Consider the following 23,856-nt stretch of genomic DNA (forward strand, 5'->3'; position numbering starts at 1 on the left):
AAAAAACTAAGTTCAGACACCAAAATCATAAGCTAGGTCATAAAAACTAACTAAGCAGCATAAGAATAACTTAAGAAATGAGTTAGGTTAAGGATGTTACCTCTCTTGAAGATCAAAAACTAAGAGAGCCCCTTCTCTCTCTCCAAAACACTCTCCCACACTCCCTCTAGAATTATACTTGTTAGAATTTTATGTTGGCTACATTCTGGATGACAAAAACACTTTATATAATGGTTGCAAATTAACAAGATGTTCGGTTCTTATTTAGAGTCTTCATATATTCGGACAGTGTTCATTTCAAAACATGTGACTGATCACCAGTTTCTAGAAGATGTCCATGAAGATTCCTTGCAAATACCAAAACAGAAAAACCGGTCCCTGTGCAACCATCCGAACGCCTCGCAGTGTCTAGCAGATTGAGTTGAAGACGTCCGGACGTCAGAGCAACACCGTCCGGATGATAGGTCAAGCTTTTCCAATTTCTACATGGAGTTGGATTTCAGAAGTCGACACTGTTTGGGAAGTTTATGCAAGATGTCTGGACGACGTGGCAACACGTTCGGACGCTGTCCAGCATTTCAGAATATTCCAGTGTTCCGTTTGAATACGGAAAGGAGTTATAGCGAAGACCGTCCGGACGCTCGGCCAAGCTGTCCAGACGTATACCTGTTAAGGAAAGATTTGCGCTATTCTGGAAGGCGATCGCAGAAGACCGTCCGGACGGGGCAAACTTCCGTTCGGATGCTCGACAGCCATAGTCCGAATTTGTCCAAATTTAGGATTTCTGTAAGTTTATAAATAGAGGGCTCTTGGCTTGTAAATTGTATGAATTCTATAACGAATTCCACAGTGCTTAGAGATGGTGTTTAGGAAGAATCGAAGATCCGCTAGCTCTCAAGCCGTTGCCGGTGTGTGCTCCTTGTTCGTGTGAAGTCTATCTTAGGGGTCGGCCCTAAGGTAAAGGAATCCATCAAAGACCCCTTCAAGTAGGAGACTTGGTTGGGAAGCTTTCACGATAGGCTTCGTGTTATAGTTAAAGGTATGACTACTACAATAGGTTTTGTGAGTACGAGTGCTTTGTAACTTGCTTTGTTTTTGGATAGTGGAGTTCCTGGGTTTGGCTGCCTCGGAGTGGTTTTTCTCTTCACAGAGTTTACACTTCGTCAACAAATATCTTGTCTCTTTTAAATTCCGCATTTAAGATATTTTGTTGCACACAAATACACACTTGGTTATTTAGAAGTCAATATTTATTTTTAATACTGACGAAATGGGCGGAAACGGGGTGAAAGAGTGAGGGTTGGGAGGTATTTATAGGAGAAGAAATTGGAGTGGATAAGAATCAATTGATCTGGTCTTTGGCGAACGTTTACCAAGCGAATTGCAAACGTTCATGTAATTTTTATGGTTAAGCGATCATTTGGGGTATGACCGCAATCATTTGGGGTATGGTCTGACACACATGTTGAAGGCGTGGGGTGTACCTTCCAACACACAGTACAACACGTCAACGATTGTTTGTGGTGGGGACAACGAACGTTCCTCGTTCGGTCAACTCTTAAAGTCAAAAAATCCTAAATTCCTAATTAAGGCCTAATTAACCCTTGACAATAATTTGGGGCAATACATTATGGTTATGTTAAATCATAAAGCATATGATATTTTACATGCTTAATAATGATTATGAATATTTTGCTTGTGAAAGTCCATTGGATTACATTGAATATGGTCTATGGTGCGAGTAACAGGGTTATCACACAAGGTCTTAGTCCATAATCCTTGTAGTCTTAAACTTTGTGTAGTTCACAGTCGGTAATGGAATTAGGCATTTCATTTACAAAGACTATTACACATCAAATCTTTGTGATTTATCTTGATCAGACGAAGTTGGAGGTTTCAGGTTGATGTATAGGTGTTATGCACTGAACGGATCACGAGAGTTATTTTTCCATTAAAATACTGTCAATGAGAAAAACTCATACTCCCAAGGCTTCTTATGATATTGATTCTAAATCCTGAGAGGATTTTGTACTCAGATATAAAGTGTAGATCACTTTAACGCATTTATGGATGAGACCAAAATTATGGTCAACATTCTCGGCGCACTGGGTGATTGCAATTAACATTGTGAGAAAACTTTTCTCAAGAAGGAATCAAAGTCCTTTATTAAAAGGATATGACATTTCCCCTTGAGATAGATTTTATGGATTGGATTATTCTCACTCTTTGGTCGGAGCATTTTCGTATTAGATACCAAAATATAACATACATATGATAAGACCTTCACGAGTACGAGAATAATGGATAAAATCAGTGAATCAGGGATAAAGAGGTAGAGAATTAAATAGCAGTATCTTGGCTTTAATTCTACTACGTAAGATTTCATGTAGAAATCAAAGTCAATATTAAGTAAGTTTAAATGATTAATTGTTTTAATAAAAAATATAAACTAGAGTGCAATTACAATTGTTTAATAAAATCAATTGTAATTAAATAGTTGACTTGATGAGTCCAAACTATCTTGGCTAGTTTTTATTTTTCCTTTAGGTCTCTCACCAAGCTGATTTAATTTAACCAGATCATGATTTTTATTTCTTGGGCTGCTTGTTTTTATTTATTAAAAGCATGGCCTAGAGATAAACTATGCATAAGATGCAAGAGGGAGTTTAGTGTAATGTAGGTAGACGATCCGTGCTAACCGAAGATGAGTTATACTTCTTTTTTGATGATGGTATTTTCTTGACGACATTGTTGGGTGTTTGACAAACACACACAAGTCATATCATGTATAAAATGAGTTTCCCTTGTTAAAATGCGATAGCCATTGTTACAAAGTTAGTGGTGAAATCAATTCTCTATCATCTACTCTCATTTATTTGCATTCCCATTTATGTTTCAGTACTTAGTTTCAAAACAAAAACAACAAATCATTTTTCTGTGGAGCTAAGTTAGAGTAAATTTTTTTAAGACTTCATAATAAAACCAACTTGATCCTTGAGGATTGACACCCTTTCTATAGTCGTATTCTACAATGATTCATACTATTGTGAGTGGTATTTATTATTGACGTTACACAAACGACCACATGATGCATGTGCGTGGGTTTACGAAACCTAAAAGAAAAGAATGATCTCTTTAAAAAAGGAGCAGGTCTTGGAGTGCAAAAGGGGTGAAAAGAATATTCTGGACAGTGAGCGCAAAAGAGATTAGTAAGATAGAGAGTTCAGAATTTTTTAGAGCATCACGTACTACAGAGAAGATAGCAACTGTTTGGGATTTCTATTATTTCTTTTGGTGCAATATTTTTGTAAGCTTCTCAAACTCAATGGATTTAATTATGTCATTATAATGATCCGTTTTGCAAAAAAAAAAAAAAAAAAGGGTTGTCACAACCTCATATTAAAATGGTGGAATGCAGCTAGCAGCCTTTAAGATTAAGGATGTCAATTCGTGTCGGGTTCGTGGGTCATGTTAAAAATTGTCTGTCATTTTATCGTATGTCGGGTTCGGCTTGTGTCAAGCATGGCTATAAGACTATATAGATCAACCCTAGCCCGATTCATTTAATTAAACGGGTCAAACTCTTCAACTCTAACTCTTTAATTTCGTATTAGGTTCGGGTCGAGTTCGTGAGTCGTATAAAAAATTACCAGCCCTAATTAAGATGGGCGTGCATTTTTTGTGCTAAGCTTCTGTGTTTTGATGTTAGTTTGTTAGATGAATTAGTTAAATGGGTCAAGTTTTATTTTTTATTTTTAATTGATTTAAATGGGTCAAGTTTTAAGGGCTTTCTGTTGAAGTAGTTAGTGATCCATAATGCTTTAAAAGGAAGCCATATGTATCAAAAAGGCAAGTACTGAGTTGGTATTTAGTTTGTAAGAAATGATTATTGTACAATTCTTACATTTTTTTTTAATTTTTTTTTTTGTTTTTATTTTTATGATCAACTACTGAATCTGTTTTTCTACATGTAGGTCATACATATTGTTGGTACAGTTTCCGGTACGGTGACGTGATGCCTTGTGATTCGTTGCCTTCCTTGATCTTCGCTCTCCTCGTAATCTGCAAAATAATAAACGGCTCGTCGGTTCGTGGGGGTGCCGACCATACCCCCACTATGATGCCTAAATCAGTTCAAACTATTTATTTTCTGGAGAGTATCAATAATCTCAGAGCTTAGAGAATCTGCTTGTAAAAAATACCTGTCGTAGTAATCTTATTTATAGACTCACAGTTCACAGTTATGAAACTAATGGAGTGCTTGGAACATAATCTAATTAGGAGTCTGAGTCCTAGATCACATAGTCTTTAATCTTATCTTTATAGAATTCAAATTGGGTAGTAGAGTCCAAACTGGATATGACACTCTCTTTAGCTAATGTCATTCTATTAGGTACCTTATCCCATATTTGATGGGATAGAAGTCTATCTTGATATATTTGGGATATGCGGCTTTTTGGAGATAATGGATGGTCTTGTACTTAAGTCTAATCTGGCCGGGTCAACCCGATGGGCTCAGCCCCCGATACTACCTTAGGCCCACGTGTCTTTGGAGCTGATTATTTCTCCAACAGTTACCCCCCTAATTCTCTTATTTGAATTTAGAATGTAAGAGAATTAAATGCCTCAATTTCTGAATTTGGATCTTCCATAATCTGTATCTGACAATTGCCGCCTCTTTCAAAGTAATTACGACGAATAATGCCTCGAATCTCTGGATTGGAGTGGCGTCTGACCTGATGGATGTCAATTCAATTCTTGGACATTTGTGATCTGTCAGAGTACTAATAGCAACTTCCCATAGATATCTTCTACATAAGTGCCTCTACATAATATTGTCGGTCGGGCCAAAGTTGTGAAGATGATCCTCCACTCTTGATAGGAGATGGATCGGATTAATGTAGTTGATTTCACCAAGATTGTGGTGAAATGCCACTCTGAGAGAACACTTTGCGTACAACTTTCCTGAGATCAAGGTTCTGTCTGATAAAAAAGGGTAAACCGTTGAAGAAAAAGGCTTAACATACCCGAAGCTTCTTCATCGGTAGTGCTTTGTAGACCGCTTCCACAAAAATCTCTCTTGGCGGCTTTAGGGGCTTAGACTAGCGCTGAGGCTTTGGTTGTCTGAGACTTACAACGACTAGGGGCTTCCGGTGGCCCGAGGTTTTGTGCTTGGCATACCGAATCTTCTAATCTAAACACCATCTAGCTTGGTCTCACTTGGTTATTTTTTTTTTTTTTTTGTAGAGGTGGTATCCCCTTATGGTTTGTTATAGGGGTTGTCTCCCCGTATCTTTGTCCGAGTTGCTCTTGAGAGAACTTAATTTAAGAGCTTGGTGCAGCTTCAGTGATTTTCCCTTTGCAGAAGCTTTAACTTTGTTGAGCTACCCCCCATAACTTTAGTCTGCGACTGCGGGCTAAGTCGTTCGAGGCGGATAGTCAAGTCCTCTTGGTATCCTGGACAATGTTGTAAAAGAGATCTTGGAGTTTGGAGTGAGTCTCGGGGCTTCAACCTATAAATACTTGAACTTTCCTTTTCAAATGTATCTTTTCTTTTTCATGTACAAATTTTTTTTTGTAATGAACAAAATTTCAATGTTAATGAATGGAAGTCTCGGTTTCTTATAAATCTTACTTTTTATACTAGAGTTACCCCCAAAACTTGAACAAACAATCGGTTTGTGTCAGTTTTTCCGAGGGAAGAATTGGTCTAATTTTTTGAAATTTAAGCTACCCCAAAAATTTTTGAACAAACAATCGATTTGTTGAAAAAATTTACAGAGGAGAATAGAAAAAACTATTTGCATCAAAGTGTTGAGTCTTACTTGATGATTTTTAAAGAGGTTTTATCATCATACCTTCCTGAAGCTTTACTTTCCTGAAGCTTTATCTTCTTGAAGCTTTATCATTCTGAAGCTTTGTCATACTGAAGCTTTTTCTCCTTGAAACTTTGTCTTCCTGGATCTTTCCTAAAGCTTTTCATCCTGAAGCCTTATCTCCCTAAACCTTTACCTTCATAGAGATCTGTCTTCCTGAATCTTTATCTTCCTGGATCTTTCCTGAAGCTTTATCTTCCTGAAGCTTTGTCATCCTAAAGCTTTGTCATCTTGAAGCTTTATCATCCTGAAGCTTTATCATTCTGAAGTTTTATCTTCTTGAAACTTTGTCATCCTAAAGCTTTGTCATCCTGAAGCTCTGTCATCCTGAAGCTCTACCTTCCTGTTTACTTTCCTGAAGCTTTATCATCCTGAAGCCTTATCTCCCTAAACCTTTATCTTTGTAGAGATCTGTCTTCCTGAATCTTTATCTTCCTAGATCTTTCCTGAAGCTTTATCTTCCTGAAGCTTTGTCATACTAAAGCTTTACCTTGTGAGCTACCCCCCATAACTTTAGTCTGCAACCGCAGGCTAAGTTGTTCGAGGTGGGTAGTCAGGTCGTTGAGCTTTACCTTCCTTTGCAGGAGCTTTATCTTCCTGAAGCTTTGTCATCCTGAAGCTTTGTCATCCTAAAGCTTTATCATCCTGAAGCTTTGTCTTCCTAAATCTTTGCCTTCTTGAATCTTTATCTCCCTGAAGCTTTGTCATCCAGAAGCTTTGTCATCCTAAATCTTTATCTTGCTGGATCTTTCCTGAAGCTCTGTCATACTGAAGCCTTTTCTTCCTGTTTACCTTAATGAGCTACCCCCCATAACTTTAGTCTGCGACCGCAAGTTAAGTCGTTCGAGGTGGGTAGTCAGGTCCTCTTGGCTTTTCCTTCCTTTCTGAAATCTTTGTAACCTGTAAAAGACTTTATATGTTACTGAAATGAAATTACTGAATTGAAGTCTTAACCTTTCAATTTCCTCATTTCTAAATTTAAATGATCCATGTTCATAGCATTTGGAGACCTCCAACCGAGAGGTTTCTTGTCATGGGCTGAACTATCCTGAAGGTTCTTGTCCTTCCGGAAACTTTCAATCTTGCCGTGGTTTCCTAACCATAACCCTTTCGGGTCGTCCGAGGAAAGGATTTGGGCCAATTCTTAATCTTATATCCCTTCGAAAACCCCCAACCGAGGGGTTTCTTCCCATCGAATCCTTTCCATGACCCTTTTGGGTTGTTTGAGGAAAGGATTCGGGCGGATTCTAATCGGGATATCCATAACCTTATCCTTCGAAAATCCCCAACCGGGAGGCTTCAACCCTTTGTATCCTTTCCATGACCCTTTCGGGTTATCCGAGGAAAGGATTCGGGCGGATTCTTTTCTGGATATCCTTAGTCTTATCCTTTGGAAACCCCCAACCGAGGGGTTTCAACCCTTTGTATCCTTTCCATGACCCTTTCGGGTTGTTCGAGGAAAGGAATCGGGCAGATTCTAGTCCTCATCCTTCGGAAACCCCCAATCGAGGGGTTTCAACCCTTTGTATCCTTTCCATGACCCTTTCGGGTTGCTCGAGGAAAGGATTCGAGCGGATTCTTTCCTGAGCATCTCCACCATAACTCTTTCGAGTCGTTCGAGGGGAGGAGTCAGATGGACGTTGATGTAGCTTGATCATCTTTGGAGAAGTTTGATGAAGAAGTGCTTCCATTCTACCTCGGATTGTTGCTTTATTCTTAGCAGAGATCAATCGATACCAGAGGACTGTCTGCTCTTCTTTCCTCTCAGTGTTGGACTAACTGAGAAGTTTCCCTTGTTTTCTCTGCAGGGTTGTCTCCCTGGCTCTCGGTGTTGGACTAACCGAGAGGCTTTCCTTGTTTTCTCTGCAGGGTTGTCTCCCTGGCTCTCAGTGTTGGACTAACCGAGAGACTTTCCTTGTATAATTTGTTGTAGGGATTGTCTCCCCGTATCTTTTCTGCAAAAGGGGTTAACGAAGCACTGCATATACTAAAACAAAATAGCTGAATGCACAGTAGCACCATATATTCTTTTAATCCGTCGGGATGATTTTGTGGTCCTTTCACTCACGACAGGAGTGAAGCCTCAACACATGAGTCTATTTTATCAAAATATATATACATTTCGGCAAAGCGTACAAGTGCATGCATATATATATTTTTTCCTGGTTGATAAAAACCAACATTTATCCTTACTTTAACATGAATCATGTTTGTAAAAGAAGAGTATGAACTTATCTGGTGAATTCGATGAAGATGAACTGTCTTACTTGGAATTCCTTATCTTGCACGCCCCTCGATATGGGGCTCTTTGGGAGAGTTCTTTAAGCTAGACCCTCGGTTTGGATTGGTCCCTCGGCATGTGACTATGCACTTCGGAGGATGGCAAATCTGGAGGGGTCTTCGGACTATGCTATTTGGAACTAGAAGCTCGGGCATAGGGTCTTCGGGATAGTACCCTCGGAATAATACTTTCGGTATGTGTCGTCTCGGTACGTACTTTTCGTCTCGGTAGAACACCCTTGCGTCTGGCTTTTCTCCTTGGTAGAATGCCCTCGGATCAAACTTCTCGGAATATACTTTCTTCTCGGTATGACACCCTCGGGTCTAACTTTTGTTCTCGGTAAAACACCCTCGGATCTATCTTTTCACCTTGGTAGAACACCTCTGATCTAACTTTCCTCCTTGGTAGAACACCTCGGATCTATCTTTTCACTTCGGTAGAACACCCTCGGATCTATCTTTTCACCTCGGTATCACCCTCGGATCTATCTCTTCTCCTCGGTAGAACACTCTTGGATCTAACTTTCTTCATTGGTAAAACACCTCGGATCTAACTTTCCTCCTTGGTAAAACACCTCGGACTTTTACTTTCTTGCTTTTATCCCCTGGACCGAAAATATTGTGCTCTTCTTATTAGCTAATCAATAATATAACATATGAAAGATATCCCACCAGCATAGGCCCACTTCACGTAGCTAGGACAAAATCCTTTGTACAGACCCTGGAGCCCTTCGGATTTAGATATGCTCACAAAAGCACGAAGCATTATTGCTTTCCAGTAATATCTCCCACGTGCTTTGTCTCTTTCTTCTTTTCAGGACTTTTTTTTCTTTTCTTTTTTTTTTTTTTTTAAAAAAAACCAAAATTCTGAGGATCTTGTTTTGGGCTTCGGTGGAAAGCTTCTCTGTTCTGCCAGCTACTAGATTCATGGAAAATCTTCCAAAGTCTGCCCTCCAACTGATTTTTCAAGAATTTCCCTTTATACAATTCCTTCTACACATTAACTCTAAGCACATCAATTTTTCTCGCAGGACCAATTTATAGACGATACATGAGTAGGCACTTCTCGGGCGGAGCTCTGGAACGGTATGGACGAGCCGGCCTCTCATCATGTGAATGTAAGGGTTGTCACCGAGGGAAGACCCACAGACACTGGGTGAGTCTCAAGGGTTCACAGTTTCTGAGCCGTAAAAACTAGACCACGGGGGTCCTGACTGCGTCCCACTCTCTGTTCCGGGCGGTGGTCGAACCACCGAGATGAAGCTTGGGCGATGGACTAGCCCCTTTCAATTCCTCTGATGTTCACCTATGGAAACCACAACTCAGTAATTGGTGGTCACTGGGTCGGAGGAGAGGATCTGAATTCACTGGGTTGGGCCTCTTTACTTTTAGCTTTTCTGCACACCGGTCTTCCTTTCTCCGACGTCTTTTTATCCTTGAAGTGTCTCGGGCCTAAGGTCTATCGGCTCTACTCGGTGGATTCTAGGTGGAGTCTCTTTGTTGCCGCTGCTTCAGAAGCCCAGAATCTTCTAGCCAGCACTGTTCTGTGGATCACGGTCGGGATTGGGCTCTCCGTGACAACGCGCCAATTCTTCATCCGCCCCACTGGAATTCATTAGAAAGGGTTCTAATTCATAACCCCGTGGATGGAGGATCTGAACGTGACCCGAGATGAGCCAGCGTGAATCTTCCTCTGGAGCTCGGACTGAAACGAACAACATGCTTTAGACAACCATCTGGGCGGCTGGGGAGACCAAATCTCCGAGACAACAACCCGATTCGCACCCAATCGGAAGGCTGATCCGAGGTGGAGACATTTTGGGTTTTGTCAAACTCAGACCTCTGGGTTCAGCGCCGCGTCAAAGACTTCGAGATCGAGCAGATTCTGGTTTCGCTCTCCTCCAATTTTGACTCCTGTTGGATCTCCTATTGATGAGGGTCTCTTCTGAACTTTGGTGGAAATCTAGATACTCTTTGGAGAAGAAGTCAGGAACCGGACCGGGTTGGCTTATCCTTCTTTTTGGGCCAACTCCTCTTTTCCTCTCTTTGTATTTTTTGTTTGTCTGGGCCAACTCATTGGAATGAATTGGACTAGGCCCAATTCCCCAAGCCTAAGCCAATCGACCTGAAGCTTTCTTTTTTCACTGAGGTGTTTCAGCCGGATTTATATGCGTTAAAACACGCCCGATATAGATGGATGCGGATCAATTCTATGTGAATATAGATCTGACTAGACTCGTGAAGATCTTGAAGAAAGAAACCATCGGCTGGAAACTGAAGATCTTGTTGTACATCCGTTTAGCCAGTAAAGGCCATCGTCAATCCTGCGTGGTGGCAGACCCTCTGTCGACTGACTCAGAATCACCGGTAGTAAAGCCAGATCGGGATGTTCTCCAGCGTCAAAAGAGGAAAATCCTATGGGTTCTTCGAAGAAAAAACCGAGAACCAGATCGGGTTAGGATTTAGGCATACCTGTGGTTTTTTCTTTTTTGGACTGACCCGTTTGGGCCTTCTGAACCAGGCCTGCTAGACCCCAAAATCTCCTTTCTTTTTGATTTGTTTTTTAGAAACAAATTGACCCATCATCACCGAACAAATTGTTGAGTTTGTAGGAACATGAATTTGAGACTGTACACCCTTGTAAAATTGTTACCTATGAGCTTTTGGGCGTAGATCTGGATGATACCACGTCTGTATATTGCCAGCACCGATTTGGTGCGATTAGATTCCGATTTGAGATTTCAAACTTGATTTGATCGTGCAGTCACCGTTTCGGATTTTTTTTTTAAGGAACAATGTCGTTCCCACAGACGGCGCCAAACTGTTGGTACAGTTTCCGGTAAGGTGACGTGTTGCCTTGTGATTCGTTGCCTTCCTCGATCTTCGCTCTCCTCGTAATCTGCAAAATAATAAACGGCTCGTCGGCTCGTGGGGGTGCTGACCATACCCCCACTCCGATGCCTAAATCAGTTCAAACTATTTATTTTCTGGAGAGTATCAATAATCTCAGAGCTTAGAGAATCTGCCTGTAAAAAATACTTGTCGTAGTAGTTTTATTTATAGACTCACAGTTCACAGTTATAAAACTACTGGAGTGCTTGGAGCATAATCTAATTAGGAGTCTGAGTCTTAGATCACATAGTCTTTAATCTTATCTTTATAGAATTCAAATTGGGTAGTAGAGTCCAAACTGGATATGACACTCTCTTTAGCTAATGTCTATTAGGTACCTTATCCCATATTTGATGGGATAGAAGTCTATTTTGATATATTTGGGATATGCGGCTTTTTGGAGATAATTGATGGTCTTATACTTAAGTCTAATCTGGCCGGGTCAACCCGATGGGCTCAGCTCTCGATACTACCTTAGGCCCACGTGTCTTTGGAGCTGATTATTTCTCCAACACATATTAAATGGTTAATTTTAAAAAAAGTTATTAAAATTGTACAAAAAAAAATTTATGTAAGAGATACTACTAAGTAGTTTGTAAAGAAAGCCTGAGCAATCCTCGAAATTGCTTATCTTTCAATATAGTCCAATTAGCCACATTTTCAATCCATCTAAAACAACCCAATTACTCCATTTGTCTTTTATATAATATCTATACCGAATCCATATAATACAATCATCCGATTACACGGTCAATAACTCGAGGGCTGGGTTGGTAGGGTTGGTGGTCAAAGTCATACCCTATTGCTTAGACGCCCTCATAAATACATGTATCTGTAACCAATAACTGCGAAGCAACTCAAATTCCAAAGACTTCTGCTATTTCATTACAGGAAAAATATTTTTTTGAATGGATAATTCATGTATAATATCGATATGTGTTATTTAACATGTGAAAATCACAAATTATTTTAACAATATAAACTTTTCATATACTTTTTTAATAGTATTAATAAAAAATATTAACTTCTCACATATTCAAAAAATATATATTATTTTTATGTGAAATATTATTTTTATATGTGTATTATATGAAATTTTCGGATATGTACTTCTATTAATAAGTAAAGAAAATGTTGTATAGTCAAGAAGAAGAAAATAACGGTTCAAGGAAGCTGTACGAATCTCCCTCTATTCTCTATTGCTCAAAAATAAAATAAAAATCTGTGGACACCCATGGGGTGGTTCTTGTTGGGATTAGGGTCCACCTGAAAAAACTAAGCAAAGATTGTACAAACTTAAACCAAATATGGAGATTTTTCTTTTTAGGCGGCGCCGGACCTTCAGGTCACCGTCACTGTGGGGTTCATATATAATTTGTGCGTCTCTATTGGCTGGATATAAGCTACAGGCAATGTCAGGCAGTATGGCTTTGCAGTTTCTACCTGTGGATTTCTGAGTGAAACGTCACATCCTTATAGCTTTCTTCTGTTTCATTTTGTATCTGGATTCTATGCTCTCTCTATCACTGGCCTTGTTAATATTGCTCAAGCCCAAAATCAAACACAAGCTGCCACGGATCCTAATGAAGGTGCGCCTCCTCTCTCTCTCTCGTGTCAATAACTCTTATGCATAACAAATATAGGCAATTTCTCTCAGAACAGTCATACATTCATCAACCAACACTTTCTTCTCTTCAATTTTGAACCAACTCTGTTCTCTCCGATTAATACCGAGAGTCTCTGATTTTTGAAAGTTAAATGGAATGTTCACATGGGGAAGCCAAAATTGAACAAACTGTTCATGAAACTTCAAAGGAGTGATCCCTATTTTTTTTTTTTTTTTTTAAAAAGTTCGAAAGTGAGAACCTAATGAAAATTAAAGAAGGGTGTGGTGCTTTGACTTTTATAGCCAAGCTGTGAATAGTGTAAATAGTTTTAAAAACGAGGAACTGGTTGTTGATTTGTTTTTACAGTATAAATTAAACTAGAGTCAAATTAAGCTAATTTTTTTTATTTGTTTAAAGAACCTAAGTGGTTTTCATTCTAGTTTCACGAAAATGTATAAACATCCAATCTAGTTCAAAGATGAGTTTATTACTTTTCACAATTGACTTAAAAACCAAACAAAACTATATCCTTCATTTACATTAACATCATAATTTTATATGTGACTCTGGGTTACAGAAATTTTTTACAAATCGGTTTGTAGGAAATTTCCTACAACTTACATATAAAAATGACACGTGTCCCTTAAGCATGTGAGAAGTACATGTTTTTTTTTATTAATGCTATTAAAAAAGCTTGTAAGAAACACATGCTATTAAAATAACATGTGCTTCTCACATGCCAATGGACACATGTCAATCTTAGTTATGGGTTGTAGGAAATTTCTTACAAACCGGTTTGTAGGAAATTTCTGTCCATTATTTAATATTTTCTAGGCTTTGTGGAGTGAATGCATTGATTAACCATTAAAAAGTTAAAAAAAAAAAATATAGCTTTTTCATAGAGATCATAGCTTTATCCCATTTCTCAACTTTATCCATAACTTTCAAATTATTTTTTGCAGTGAGAGCTTTAAATTCGATATTTCAACGGTGGAAGATATCAGCACAACCCAATCAATGGAATATAAGCGAGGAGCCATGTAGTGGTGCTGCTATTGACAACACCAGCTTTACTAATGGGGAGTACAACCCCTTTATTAAATGTAAATGTTCGTACAAGAGTGGTACCATTTGCCATATCACCGAGCTGTAAGTTTTTGCTCAACATGAATTTCTCATGTTTACACTTGGGTTATTTCCTATAATGCTCATAATAGCTATAATAAATCGCTCTCCCTCTACCTTTTTCATGTTAACTTTGAGTAGTCATTACAAAAGTAGCCTTAAAAGTTCTCTTGTTGTGCAAATTGTTTGCAACCATTAAGTGAGTCTTCTTTTGGGCTGTTAGACTGTTACCATGGTGGATTGGTCTCTTTTTAGATATGGAAGGCAACCAACATTACTTAGTTAGTTCCCCATCCCAGCCTTTATCATAACATATACATAAATATAATATATGTTATATAATAAATTATGACTGGGCACCCTCCCATCAATATTGAAAGAATAGATGATGCGATGGATTTGGCAAGTTACCAAACCCATATGCAGACTATTGTATTTATAAGACAATTGGTTATAAGTGTTATCCCTACTAGAGAGTTTAAACTAAGATAAATACATTTGAATTTCAAACTATTAATCTATACTAATTGAATACGAACATAAGAGATATCATCTATCTTTATCTAGAGTTTGTATATTTGAATGTGTATCCTTGTCAATCTTGCAAACCATAAGATCTCTTGATAATCTTTGAACCTTTGAATTCAAATCCGTTGTTACGTTTGGATATGGTAGAGTTGCAACTGCATTGATGTATGTAGTCGCGCCTTATCTGGAGGATCGTGATCTCCAGTTGGTGATGACACGACTGGTGTGTCACTTAGGTTAATGGCCCCCCTCATGGTGATAGGTGGTGCAACAACCATCAACTTGGACTTGAGAGTGAGGAATCTAGCAGAAGACAAGCCTTTGGTGAAAATACCAGAGATCTGATCGTGGGTAGAAATGAACCGAATTGTAATGTCTCGATTGCGGACTTTTTCTCGGGCAAAATGATAGTCAACCTCAATATGTTTGGTACGCGCATGGTTCATGGGATTACTCCAAGGAAAGTGCACCAACATTGTCACACCATAGAACTGGTTCTAGGGGAAGAGGAACATGAATATCTTTGAAGAGCATTCGTAGCCAGTATAATTAAGTAGTTGCAATGGTTAAGGAGCGGTATTCACCTCAGTGTTGGACCGTGAGACAACCAGTTTCTTCTTCGTGCTCCAAGAGATCAAGTAGGAACGTAAGATCATAGCAAATCCAGAAGTAGAGCGACGATCATCTAGGTCACCAGTCCAGTCGAAATCACAAAAAGCATTCAGTTGTAGAGAGCTCTTAGTATACCAGATACCGTGATTAATAGATCCCTTCAAATAACGTAATACACATTTAGCTGTTGATAGATGAACATCTGTGGGAGAATGTAGGTGTTGGTAGAGTAGGTTCACAGAGAACGCAATTTCTGGGCGAGTTAAAGTGCAGTACTGCAGAGCGCCTACAACATGTTGATAAATGGAAGGATCATCTAAAGCTGTTCCATCAAAGCAGGAGACTTGGCTGGTTTTGCTCCATCCATATGAGTACGTTTGAGTATATTAGTTATATACTTCATTTGACAGAGATGGGGACCATAGGAGCTACGACTGACTTGAATCCCCATGAAGAAACTAAGAGGACCCAAGTCTTTAAGAGGGAATTCTTGCTGCCTTTGACAAATCAGGGAGCCAAGTACCGATGAATGAGTACTTGTTAGGATAATGTCATCCACATAAACTAGCATATAAATTTGAACTGCACCAGAAATTAAAACAAACAGAGAGTTGTCAATGAATGAGGCTTTAAAACCAATATCAAGAAGAAAGGTAGATAACCGTGTGAACCAAGCTCGGGGAGCCTGTTTCAAACCATAAATTGCTTTGTGAAGATGACAAACAGAATCAGATTGGCTCTTGTCATTAAAACCTTGAGGTTGTTACATATAGACTTCTTCAGCTAGGTAGCCATGGCGAAAGGCATTCGACACATCTAACTGTCGAATGCTCTAGGAAAAATGAACTGCCAGGGATAAGATAATGCGGATGGTGGAAGGTTTGATCACGGGACTAAAAGTTTCCGTATAATCCACACCACATTGTTGATCAAAGCTTTTAGTAACCAATCGGGCCTTAAATCTTTAAACATTGCCACTAGGTACCATTGGAAATCAACGGATCAAACTCAAGTTTCATAGCCTCTTTCCATCAAGGATCACATACAACTTTGCTATAGCATGTTGGTTCAATCTCCTGCAGGATGCTATGATGGCTAATGAGAGGATACTTGGTGGAGTGAAATAGTTGATAGTCAAGAAAGGTTTTGTGGCGGACAGAATCTGTTCTAGATCTTGTGATCATAGGGTGATAGGAAGAGTTGGATATAGAAGTTTGCTCAGTGGAAGCAGGAGTAGGCACTAGAAGGACAAGGTCTAAAGAAGAAGTAGTAGTGGTTGGAGAAGGAATTGGAGGAATAGCATCAAGAGGACTATCTATGGTATCAGTAGACACAGAGGCAGTAGGGGCACGAATAGGTGCTGAGCTAGAATTATTAGGTGGAGAAGTAGCAGTAATAGGTGGAATAGGAAGAGATATAGAGAAAGGAGAATCACCTGAAGCATTGAGCTTGGATGGAAGTTGAGAAGTGGCTGTATCCTTTGCGGGAAAAGAAGTTTCATCAAAGATGACATACCTTGAAAAATATACCTTGTTAGTAATAGGGTCCAAGCATTTGTAGCCTGCAAAATTGTAACCAAGAAACACACATGGTTTGAAACGATACTCAAGTTTGTGAGCATTATAGGGATGAAGTAGAGGAAAACATTGGCAACCAAAGACTCTTAAAGATTGGTAATTAGGTTCAGTAGAATGAAGTTTGAAGAATGGGGACTTATGAGCAAGGATGGGTGTTGGCAATCGGTTAATGATGTGCACGACAGTGACAAAGGCATCAGCCCAATACCTATTGGAAAGAGATTAATGTGCTAAGAGAGTTAAGCTTGTTTCTAGGACAACATCTAAAAGATGATGATTCTTACGCTCTGCGACGCCATTCTATTGAGGAGTGTAAGGACACGAACGCTGAGAGAGAATACCCTTCTGTTGAAGAAAAGATTGAAAAGCATACGACTTGTATTCTCCCCCAGAATCGGAGTGTAAGATCTTAAGACAGGTAGAAAATTGGGTTTCTACATAGGCAACAAAAGTTTGGAAGATTGAGAAGGCATCGGCTTTAGAACGAAGAAAATAGGCCCACGTGAAACGACTGTAATCATCAATAAATGTCACAAAATACCTGTAGTGAGCATCAGAAATAACAGGACTTATACCCTAAACATCAGAATGAATAATTTCAAAACAGGTAGAAGCACGACTACCCTGCAGAGGAAAATGTAAAGATTTTCTTTTGCCAAGTTTACAAGGAGCACAATCAAATGACAATGAAGAAAACTCATTTGTACTATTCAAATAACCATGTTTCATAAGATGTGTCAAGATTACAGAGTTGGGATGACCCAATTTCTTATGCAACAATTGGCTATTATTATTAACAATAGTAGAATAACCAACAGAAAGTGAAGAGGAATAGAGAATGACTGAAGAGGAAAAAGACGCCCCACTTTAGGCCCCTTCACTATCTCTTGTCCCAACACCTGATCCTGCACACAACAACCAGAATGATCAAAATGAATAGAACAATTTTCTTCGACTCATTGTCCAACCGAAATGATATTAGCAGATAAATCAGAAGACACAAAAACATTAGTAACGGAAGATCCAAGACTTCCAACTGCTGTAATAGGAAGAGTGCTACCATTGGCGATCTGAATATGCTGCTTATCATCATACTTACAAACATCATGTAAAGCTGTCGGACTGCCAGTCATGTGATTGGAAGCCGCAGAGTCAATTAACCACGGAGAAGTAAGAAGATGTGTCTTACCTTGGAGACCAAGAGCAGAAAGGGCTGAAATAATCATCTGTTCAACGTACTCGGGAGTAATGTTGGAAGAAGAACCCTGAACAACGTTCTGTGCGGAAGATGGAGGCATAAAAGTGGCTTGAACAGCAGTATGAAAAGCAGGAGCGGATCAATTATGAGGACGGACAGGACAATCCCTGATGATATGACCCATCTTTTTGCAATAATTGCTGAATTTCTTCATACTATGTTTTGAAATATGCCCAAATTCCTTTTATAACATTGTGGCAAAGATTTGGATCGTCCTCTGCCTTGAGCCGCGTAGGCCATATTAACCATCTTAGAATCACCAGCATCTTGAGCAAACCAAGCTGTGAGGCAAGACGTTCTTCTTCACGCAAGAGTTCACCCAAACAAACCTCCAAAGATGGGACAGGTGTGGGATTAATTAACCCAGTACGTGTACTTTCAAACTTAGGTTGGAGCTTCATCAAGAATTGATTCCACTAGCTCTCAGAGTGAACCGCTTGTAGGGCTGCTAAGGCTGCTTTGGGAACTTGAGAATGCACCAATCCAGAATAATCATTCCATCAATTAATAAAGCCGGAATAAAATTGCTCAATAGAAAGATTCCCCTGGCGATAGTTGCCGATTTCGAGCTCCAATTGAAACTTTCAGGCATAATTATTTTGATAATAAATGCGCCGAAGGTAATCCCACATCGCCTTAGCAATAGTGAACCCATGAAGATTGTTGATCATATGAGGTTCAACAGAACTGAGTAGCTAGGAAGTAATTTTGGCATCCCAACCTTCCCAAGAACTAAGTTCCTTGGAATCAGTTGGAGCCGTAGAAGACCCATCCAAATGACCCCATAATTTCTTCCCTTTCACAAACATCCGGAACTGGAATTCTCAACTGGCATAACTCTTGCCAGTAAGGCAAACAATAGAATTTTCTCCTGACATAATAATAACCACAAAAAAGGAAATGGACAGAAGAAACACTGACCCAAGTCACCACAGCCCAAATCACTTATAGGTGCAAAATAAAACCCAGCAGCAATAAACCCAATAGCCAATAAAACCCAGTAGCAATAAAATCCAATAAACAGCACCCACTCTAGAGCAAATAGCCAATAAAACCCAGCAACAATAAAACCCAATAAACATAGCCCAACAGCACCCACGCAAGACCAAATTGCCAAAGTCAACATGACCCAAAAAAATATTACAGCACCAAAAGTATAAGCTGGAAAAATAGAACCTGAGACCGAAAAAAAACTCCAAGATTGCACAAGACCGAAAGTGTACCAATATGACAATCAAACAGAGAAAACTTGATTCACCCCTACCACATTTCTGCTGAGAATCAGACCGTGAAGTGAATACCACGGTCAGATGCTTGCAGACCATACCCACGCACAAGACTTCATGCCGACCAGAACGCACCATACCACCGAACGTCGACAGCCAAATCAAACCAGAAACGGTTGAGTAACCAAGAGAATCACTAGAAACAGTCGACCAAACACCACCGGAAAAAAATTCCAAGAAACACTTTGGCCAATACCCAGAAAAAAAAAACAGAAAAAAAATCATCCAAGCCGAGAAAATTAGGGCTCCGATACCATGTCAAAATAGTGATTTGGTTTGAATCCTCTCCTTGTGAGAGTAACTTTCATTATATAGAGACTGTCGACCATTACAAGGCTGGAAATCAGCCATTGCAAAGGAAAGAATAAATATATACAAGGTAAGAATAAGCCCTACCAAATTATACAATATATACTTCTAAATATAGTTTGGACTAAATATGGTAGCACAAATCTAGCACATATCAAGCCATCAAATCTACTAACACGAATAACATGGGATGGAGAGAGTATAATATTACATCTATTGGGGACAGGGGCGTAGCTAGGTGAAGGCTTGGGGGGTCCATGGCCCCCCCAAGTCCCAAGCTTTTCCTCCAAAAAAAAGAAAAATAAAAAAAAAGAAAAAAGTTTTACCCTTTATTTTTTAGTTTTAGCTCCCTCAAATTTTTTCTTTTCAATTTGGCCCCCCCAAAGTCTAAAAATTGGCTCCGTCCTAATTGGGGATACTACAAGCTATGATGCCTTCTTGACACTATGATTCATCTCTGCTGTGCTTTTTTGTTGAAAAGTCATGGGTACCAAATGCTAGAAATCACATATGCTAGTTTTTGAAGATTTAATAGTCGTAGTTAGCTACAAAAACACCTGGGACAAAAGAAGATAATTTTGCACTAGGAGAGATGAGTTACAAATGTAGACGTGCACCAAAATATTGGCATCTGATCATATTTCTCTCTTTTGCCCTATTTTGCTTTTTGGTTAATGATTCTTCTAAAAATAAAAAGCAAATTAAAATGCAACAGAATGAGGCTGTAGTTTTCAACATAAAAATTGCAAGGTGAAATTGAAGGTTAATTCAAGTGAATACTTTGACCTCTAAGTGGCTTATCTCAGTTTATTTTAAAACCTTGGGTTATACATCTATGTGGAAGTTGAACTTCATTGAATTTCTTTGGTACACCCTTACTCTTATAGCTTATTCAATTGGTCTGTTTGAAACTTTTTTCCTTGCAAAAAATTGGATAGTTGTGTCATTCTAGCTATGCTTTATCTGGAAACATGGAGAAATAGGGGTTTTGGATTTGAATTAGTGCAGTGCCTATATAATCAAAAGTTTAGATGGGTTGACTAGACTTTAAATGATTCTGACCATGGTGTTTATGTTTACTGGAACATGTACTTATCATTTTCACAATGATATGCTTGCAGAGATTTGTCATACAATAATTTAGGTGGGAGCTTTCCTTCTTGGGTCAACGAACAAAGTTTACAACTCTATGTTTTTTTTGCCAGTTATATTTAGTTATCTTCTAGTTTTCACTTGCCTACTTTAGTATTCTATGTACGTACTTTTCTGAAATGGTATGATCTGCTAGCTCTACATTAACTTGTTTCTTTTTAAAATCATACAAAAACTTTCATTTTATACATGGTCTCATATTAGGTGTACATTTAATAAAAAAACTAACGTTGAGCTTTCATGGGGTACATTATGCAGTAATTTAGTTGCCAACAACTTCACATTAGGAAGTTCAAACAGCAGGTAATTCTCTTGATATTATTTTGTACTTGTATTGCACGAGCCAGCCGTAGTGATAATCACTTGAATTTGAGTTACAATCTTATGTCTTATTGTACTCTTGCTCTTGAGGCCTTGCCAATATTTTGAATTTAAAGTCATTGTATTCCTTTGAGAATATAATGTTTTAATAGATTTAACTATTAGATATAGCTGCTGTATAATATGATTATGGCATATTTAAATAAATGCTACTCATATTCCTTCCATCCCAAAAATGATTATCTTGCTTTCCTTTTTGGGATATTCCAAAATGAATGTCCACTTTTGAAAAGTCAAAGCATCTTCACCTTTCCATACTTACCTATTCATTAATATTCTATAGGAGAGAGATGGGCCTTTCCCGCTGTTTTCAACAAAATGGCATAGGTTCTTCCATCTTGACTCTCATATTTTGAGAAGGCAGTGGTGTCCTTATATGATATGTCGAAAGGCCCTAAACCTCAACTCCTTTGGGTTGATTCAATATCATTGGAACCAATGCCAACCACTCTCCCTTAATGACACTGATTGCATCTAGATGTTGCATGGAAATAACCTTCTTTTGCTTCATGAACTCTATATCACCTACACCAAGTCATTATCGTCTACATTGGCTATCGTGAAGTTATACTTATGCTTCAAATCTCCAAAGTGCAAGTCAAGGTATTTCATAGGTTGTGGTTGGTTAGCCTTTCAAGTTCACAACCTTAATCTAATATCCTTGAGCTTACAACCATGGCGCTTTGCTTCTGCGAGACTTCGCCAAAACTTGGCCACTTTTTCCATTCATGTTGCCTTGTATATCTAGAAAAGGCTTCCATATCTTACTTTGTTTCCATGAGATTCCACCAAATCTTGGCCATTTTCGTCATTTACACCTCCTTCCATCTAGGAAAGGCTTCCATATTCTTTGATTGTAGACAACTGACTTGTTAGTCACCCTGCCTTATCCGGTTTCTTTTGATATAGATAGAAGTAATCACCTGCATAGCCTCTACTCATTTCTTTGTACGACAAAAGAGGTTTGGGATACTGCTGCTTAGACATATTCCAAAGTGGGGAACTCTACACTGAATTATGACTTGAAGCGATGGATCCATGGACTAACCCAAGGTGATTGGCTAGTAGCCACTTATTTTCATAAGCTCTATAGTTTGTGGCAGGAGTTAGATCATTATCAGAATTTGCAACTTGAGTGTGTTGCTGATGCTGCTAAAATTAAGAAGATGATTGAAGAGGAACGCATTTATGAGTTCCTGAGAGGATTGAATTCAGAGTATGATCCTGTGCGGGTTCAGATTTTTGGGAAGGAACCTCTTCCATCACTACAAGATGTTTTTTCATACATTCAAAATGAGGAGAGTCGTCGTAGCACCGTGCTTCATCCCAGTTCACAGACCCAATATGCTCTTGTGGGTACATTTGAACGCACTTCGAGAGATAATTTTAGAGTTCGAGATAGTGGCAAAATAGCAGATGCGACCTCAGATGACAGAGACATTATTCTATGACCATTGTAATAGGTCGCGACATACTTGGGAGACTTGTTGGAGATTTCATGGCCATCCTACCCAAGGTCATCAGGGCCGCATAGGTGGAGGAACTATGCCTTGAGCCCATCATACTTCCACAGTTGCGATGGTCACTTGTGGAAGAGTTAAGAGTTTATTCCAGATGCTAGAAAAATAAGTCCATTCCTGATGCTACATGCCAAACATTTGATCTTGGCTTAGGTAATACTACTACTTCTTATATGAATTATGTAATACCTGTTGTCAATGATACGAGTCTACCCATTGCACAATGCAAAGGAGTTGGGTCATGTACACACCATCTAGTTTCTGATTTTGTTCCTTATCAACACCTTTCTTCATCATATCGTTTCTTTGTATCCAAATTGTCTTTTGTGTCTGTCCCTAGAAATCTACAGAAGGCACTTAGTGATCCAAAATGGAGGACAGCGATACAAGAAGAGATGGAAGCTCTTCACAAAAACAAGACTTGGGATTTGGTTAAATTACCTAATGAAAAGAAGGTTGTTGGCTGCAAGTGTGTGTTCATTATCAAGGATAAGGCCGATGGTTCTGTGGAACGATTCAAAGCCAGACTTGTTGCAAAAAGCTTTACCTATGAGATTGATTATGAGGAAACATTTGCTCCAATAGCAAAGATGAATTCAGTTAGGGTTCTACTGTCTATAGCTGCAAACTTGGATTGGCCTCTACATTAATTTAATGTGAAAAATGCGTTTCTTCATGGAGACCTAGAAGAAGAAGTATGAATGGAAATTCCCCCTGGATTGGAAGATTCATCCTCAATGGGAAAAGTGTGCAAACTAAAGAAGGCTTTGTATGGCCTATAACAATCTCCAAGAGCATGGTTCGAGCGGTTTTTCTGAACTATGCAGAGATTTGGTTACAAGCAGAGTTAGGCTGATCATACACTCTTCATTAAGCATTCATCTCAAGGAAAGGTAACTGCTTTAATTGTGTATGTTGATGATATTGTCTTAACAGAAAATGATGATGATGCTAAATAGAACTTAAAACACCGTCTTACTAACGAGCTTGAAATAAAGGACGTGGGGAGTCTAAAGTATTTTCTTGGCATTGAGGTAGCAAGGTCAAAGCATGGTATATTTATCTCCCAACGAAAGTACATACTTGATCTTCTTAAGGAAGCAGGAATGCTCAGATGTAAAGCCACTGATAATCCAGTAGAGGTAAATGTTAAATTGAGAGAAGGTAGTGAGAGCCCTTTGGTGGATAAGGGCAGATATCAGCGATTGGTTGGACGGTTGATTTATTTATCTCATACCCGTCCAAACATTGCATATGCGGTTAGTGTGGTAAGTCAATTTATGCATTCTCCAAGAGAGCCTCATATGGAAGCAGTTTATCGCATTCATCGCTACTTAAAATCCTCACCAGGTAAGGGGCTATTGTTTTCTCAACATGATCATTTGAAAATAGAAACCTATACAGATGCAGATTGGGCTGACTTGTTTATGGATTGACCGTCCACGTCAGGTTA

General features: G+C 39.0%; 1 pseudogene; it reads left to right on the forward strand.

Annotated features, from left to right (window-relative positions):
• Positions 1 to 10,349: 10,349 nt before the first annotated feature.
• The window catches only part of LOC133876137 (probable LRR receptor-like serine/threonine-protein kinase At1g56130), a 49,230-nt pseudogene continuing 35,723 nt past the window's right edge, over positions 10,350 to 23,856 (forward strand).

The sequence above is a fragment of the Alnus glutinosa genome, chromosome 8 (assembly GCF_958979055.1).
Source record: "Alnus glutinosa chromosome 8, dhAlnGlut1.1, whole genome shotgun sequence".
NCBI classification, from domain to species: Eukaryota; Viridiplantae; Streptophyta; class Magnoliopsida; order Fagales; family Betulaceae; genus Alnus; species Alnus glutinosa.